This window comes from Cinclus cinclus, chromosome 1 (genome assembly GCF_963662255.1).
Source record: "Cinclus cinclus chromosome 1, bCinCin1.1, whole genome shotgun sequence".
Taxonomy (NCBI): domain Eukaryota; kingdom Metazoa; phylum Chordata; class Aves; order Passeriformes; family Cinclidae; genus Cinclus; species Cinclus cinclus.
This window is the reverse complement of record NC_085046.1, coordinates 101895350-101901349: the sequence shown is the minus strand read 5'-3', so window position 1 is coordinate 101901349 and position 6000 is coordinate 101895350.

Genomic DNA, 6000 nt, shown 5'->3' with positions numbered 1-6000 from the left:
TTTATTGGTTTTTCTCTCAGTAGCTGAAAAAGGACAGCTGCTCGTTATTCTTCTAAGAGCCGAAATAACTCAACCTGTCTCTTTGTTGGTTTAACTGGATTCGCCCCCACCTGCAGTGATAAAATTATTTTTCTCAAATATACATAAAAAGGGGTGCATATCAAGTCAGATGTTACGACTCTACATGTACGTAAGAATATACCAAGTATACAGACTTACATAAAGGATGGCACCTTGATAAAAGTGTAGAAAAGCTAATGAAAAAGCAAAGATGGAATAACCTTAAATCTTAAGTCTTAAAGGAAGTCGGTATAGCCTTACATAAAGCAGCCTTTTGGACAAAAAGAAGGAAATTGGCATTTCTGGTTATGTCTAAACTGCTGGTCTCATGAGGACATGCATCGTCCTGTACTATCATGTGAATCCCAGTCATGAATATCCACCAGGTTCTGTTCACTTTTCTGATCAAAATAAAGAAAGTTTGTATTGATAGAAAGGGCGTTATATTGCACCATGGCTTGCTGCAGAGGGGCCAAAAGGCCAGCATGTCATGACCTCACTGTTCAGCAAGTTTAGTCCTATTATAAATTATACACGCTTGGAGAGAAGAAATGTATTGCACATTCCTACACATTATTTACATGGTGGCAGTAGACAGCGAGATATCCCCCCACCTTGACTATCAAAAATTAACTTACTGCAAGAGTACAAGAAATATTACAAGAAAAATAGATCCAAAGACTGTTGGTGTTGATTGAACTGGAAAACAGGCCTCAAAATGTAAAATCTTATTATCCTTATCATGAAGATCAGTTCAATGCTGTGAGTCATCATTACTCCAGAGCAATTCTTTTAATATTTCTCACAATGGTGTTTCCTCTCTGAAAGAGCAGAAGAGGAGAAAATAAACTATTTTTAGTTTCTCACCTGAGAACATTTGGGACAAAGATAAGGTGCATCTCATAGAGGCTTTTCTGTGGTTTGTTCCCACAAATGCCTCAGTTGGAGGGGTCAAGCTTCTCTTATCATGGCAGTGGTTCCCTCCCTGACCAGCTATTCCTACAGGAATGTATGAAGCTCCATTCAAGTGCTAACATACCACTTCAAGACAATAAAGACATATCTCTTTATCTAGGGATGGAGCTGAAAATTTCTTCTGTGATCTTCAGGACTTAACAAAACATAACTTCTTATAAGCGTTGCCATTAGGAAACCCTTTATATGTTGATAGTTTAAATAAACCACCAAGATTCCAATCCTAAAAATGCTAAACTCAGAAAGGCTGAACTCTAACTCTTGCCCTGCTCCTAACAGAAAACAGCCAGTTCTGATCAGAGGATGATTCTTTGGCTCCCCTCTTAATGCCTGATTTTGAGGGAGGGGAAGAAACCATGTTGACAAAACCATACCAGAAAGCCAAGGGGGCACCTGGAGGCAGAGACATGGTTGCAAGGGCTGCAGCACATAAGACAGCTTGGCAGAGTGGTACAGTCAAACAGGTACACAAAACTCTTAAGAAACACTCAATTAGTCCAAGTACTTTGCCCCTGTGGGCCCTGACAAACAGTCAAAAACACACCTGCACCCTCAGGAAAGAGTAAAGGAGCCCTTAGTTTCACAAGTGCCACTTTCCCACTGGCAGCAGAAGGCATGTGAGATCCTGCCAGCCTGGCCCTGGGACTGAATATTGCTGCTTGAGCTCCTGCTCCTTTAGCGTCTGATCCCCAACATCGCATCCTGCCGAGTGCCTCCGTAAAAACAGCGAGCTCCTTTCAGAGTACCACTGTTGCTAAATATTTAAGCTGTGATACACAACGAGCTTGTTCCACCAATCCAACTGAAACAGACACTTGGCCCACAGAGCTAGAGGCTAGATGGCCATTTAAAGAAAAGTATGCATAATTAAATTCTGTCTCATTTTATGCCTTATCCTCCCTCTCCACTTTTATCTCCAGCTACCATTAACAGGCTCCTTTTCATTCTCCCCTTCTTATCCTTTTTCCTTCTTTCCCTTTCATCCTTGTTTATGTCTTTTTCATTTTCCCCTAGTTTAATTTTTTTTCCAAATCCTTTTGATCATCTGCCTCCTCAGCTCCCCAGCTCTTTACCCAGCTGTGTTCATGGGCTTTTCCATTTTATATCAGCATCTCCCTCTCTTCTTTCTTACTACATTCCTACTTTTTAAAATGAATTAAACCTTATTCCAGCAAGCCCAGGACCTGATTTCGGCATTGTCTGGAACAAATTTTAGTCACTCTTCCCTAATGAACAGATTTGGATGGAAACAAAGCATATGGCTAGAAGGAACAGTGTGAAAATGGGGTGATAAAATCAGTGGTATGAAAATGAATTTAATTACATTATTCTTATCACTGTATCATCCAAATGCTCATTTGCTTTGACAATGATTCCCATTCAGCATGTGTGACATTTTACACATATAGTTATTGTGTAGCATTGTCTCTCATTTGTTATTAAAAAACAGTGAAAGGTTTGTCTAAATGAAATCAGATCTTCATTCGAACAGCAGGAATATAATCTTCAGAGCAAATGATCTTGCCAAGAGTGTCTGTGCAGCTCATGTATACAAATATCTTTTTTAATTATTCCCATATAAATATGCTTTCTTTCTGTAGCTGTACATGAACACATTCACCTAACAAGGTAGACAGGAATATGGGGTAAGTTATCCAGTTACAAATTTACCTAATTACCTGTTAAACTGGTGCAAATAGAGTAATCTGTTCACTTTCACATGCTTTCAGGCAAAATGCCTCTGCTTTGAGTCCTCCTATAGTTTTTCAAGCTCCTAGCTTGAAACTAACACTCTTGAACTAAAGATTTTTTTGTCTAGCAGCCTAGTATCCTTTTTTTCTAATTAAAAAAGTGATAGCCTTCCAGTCTTCTTTACTGCAGCATCTGCACATTCCCAAGCCCTCCAGTCATGCACTGTGAGAATGATTTGCAGACCAAATTTGTACCCTTCAAATTCCACGTGTCAGAAAATTCTGGAATTCAAGTATAGAAAATAAATGCCTTTGAGTTTACCTTATGAGATTCTCTGAAAACTACAGGTGCTTGGCCACACTTCCTCCTGATTTAAACTGGTCTCTCCTCTAAATCTGGGGATTTGCTCTTTGGGGTTTTTAAGGCCTTTTTTCTTTTTTTCTTAGGGGGTGGGGGTGATTTGTTTGGTGGTTTGTTTTTCTTTTGGGAAGGGGAAGTTTTTTTGGTTTTGTTGTTTTGTTTTTTGTTTTTTTGCAACTGAGACTGATAAGTTCCCTCTTTCCTTCCTGAGCTCTCCTTATGCAACAATATCCTACTCTCTTCAGTACCATATTTACCTCTCTCTGTTCAGTAATGATGAAAACATCACCACTCACATCAATCTATCATTCTTCTACTTAAATATGTGCAGAACTGGTCCTTGAGGATGAACCAGAAGTCCTGTATCAAGTAAAATTTTTAGTCTGAACTGGTGATTCTAAATACTTATATTTTTGTCTTTTTCAAACCAATCAGCTACTGAGGATGACATAACAGAAACTCAAAGAATACCCTCAGTATACAGCACAAAGCAGACCTCTTAAATTGATGAAGTTACTACTCACTTCATTGTACCATCTGAAAAAAACATTTTCCCTGCAAATTCTTTTATTTATGTAAAAGTAATACCTATAATATTAATTACTTAGTTTTTTTAAGTTTGCATTTTATAGACTGCAATTCATTATAAAACAAATACTACATGTATATTACACACTAAAGCACTGATGTTTCTTTTCACTCTGAACAGAATTAAAATAACACTACTGATATATTTTCTGATTTCTCTCACCTAAAGAATTCGGTGAATTCAAAAAGAATGAATCCATTGAGATCAGCAATCACATAACATGCACGTATATAATGAGAGCTTTCTGCATCTTCCACTGCGTCCTGTAGACTGCTCTCCTCCACTAGTATTTCTCAAATGGGCTGGTCAGAAAGGACCATGAAGTCTAAGCAGACCGTTCTTATTCTAAATGCCTTTTTTGTGTCAGCCACTGGTAAGTTCCACCTTTCTGTGTCAGTCATAATTGTTTCATCATTTTCTGGTTCCCTTTATTCTGGGTCTCTGATTCCTCTGCCCCTCCATGGCATCCCACTTCATTAGTGCTTGTGTGACATGCTGATTTTTTTCTTAATTGGATCTTTCTCCTTTCTTTGCTACCCTTCCACTCCATTCCTTCCCCTGACTTTTGTGTTTCTCCTAGAGTCTCCGCTTTGAGAATAAATCACAGAGGAGAATTAAGAAAAAATGAGAAAAACTGTTCTCATAGCCATCAGGAGCAGCCCAGAAATACTTGCTTCACAGTAAAACCTAAAATGCTCAGTGAGTAGGAGAGACACTTTGACTCACATTTATCTAAGACAGACAAAGCTAATGCAGCTGGTGTTCTGCTATTAGTGAAGAAAGTCTTGTGGCCAAGTGAGCTGCAACAGATTAAAGAAGCTGCAGCACATTTATGTCAAAATGGTATATATAAAGGTCAAAATATAAAATATGATGACAGAAGATTTAAGCATTGGTTTTGGAGAAAGTAACCATAAGTGGGCAAAAACACTGCTAAGTTATGAGAGGAGGAATATGCAATTCTTTCTTTTTTGTGATGTGCAGAGTGACATCTTTCTCACTTAATTGTGCCAGGCACTATGAGCATTACAAATACGTGACATTGTTTACTTTATCTTCTTGTACAATCACTATTTTTAATATTAGCAGAAATACTGACATGCCATGGAAGTTTGACTAATTTAATAAGTCATTAATCTTTACTATTTCATTGCCTCCCAGCTTTTGTCAGATTTCATTTCTAATTAAAATTTATTATTTTATCAGTGCACTTAGTGCCTGTTAGCAGAGCCAAACACACAAAACTCAAAACTGGACCCAAAAAAAGACATGAACAAAATAGGCTATTTCCTTTTGGTGTCTTTAACATCTCGCTCTGTGCTATCTTGTAAGAGCATCTTCAGGCACAGCCTTAACACCAAATGCACTGTAAAGACCATCCATGCTGAATAACTTCACAACAGCTTTCAGTTATTCCCCCAACTGGTGACAGAATAATGCAAAATGTTTCCACATCATCCCAGCTAACAGAGAACATAATCCATAGCAGGAACACTACTGCCCACTCTGCATGGATCCAAGTCTCCCCAGACATCCTCCTTGTGTCCAGGTTTATCCAAGTTGTCTTCGTATCATTACACAAAGCCACCAGCTGTGTCAGTCCTACCAGGATGATGACCAGCTCTTTGTCAAACAAGATGGTGTCAATCAAGATTCCCCATGGTTTGGGGAATGGCCTTAGGACAGAGCCATGCCTTACAGCATGCATAACTCGACAGTCTACTGCTCTGTATTCACATCTGGACATTGTACAAGCACTGCATGCTGGTTATCCACTTCAAGCAGCTTCTTAGTCTCCAAAATGTGGTAGATCCCGAGAGTCACGATGGTGAACTTGCAGGGCTCAGGAGCTTTGTGTGTTTTCTATATGAAGAGAGCAAACAGGCCTCACTCTGGCATTTCACCATCACCTTTGCCTCACTCTGCACAGCTGCATAGCAAAATTAATATGGACAGCAGGGAGCTGTCACAAGGATAGGATGGTACTTAGCATCCTAAAATGCAGCCTTAGTGCTGATGGAGCTGCATTGCTACTACTGGCTTTACTAGAAGCAGGACTGCTGTGCAAATAGGAACAGCACAACTGGTGAAAACATTAAAGCAGACAAACCAGGCATAGGCTTGTCCTTCTACTAGTGTGATCACGAAAAAAAAAATATTTTGATTTCGCCTTTTGGGTTTTTCCCAGATATTCTGTTCCAGAAGCTGTGTGTCCCGGTTTTGAGGCATTTCAGAGATGTTAAGATGCTATTTTCAGCAACAGAAGTAGTTACTTCCTGTTATAATATGGATTATTCCAAAGCATTTGGTGCCCAGAAGGAAGG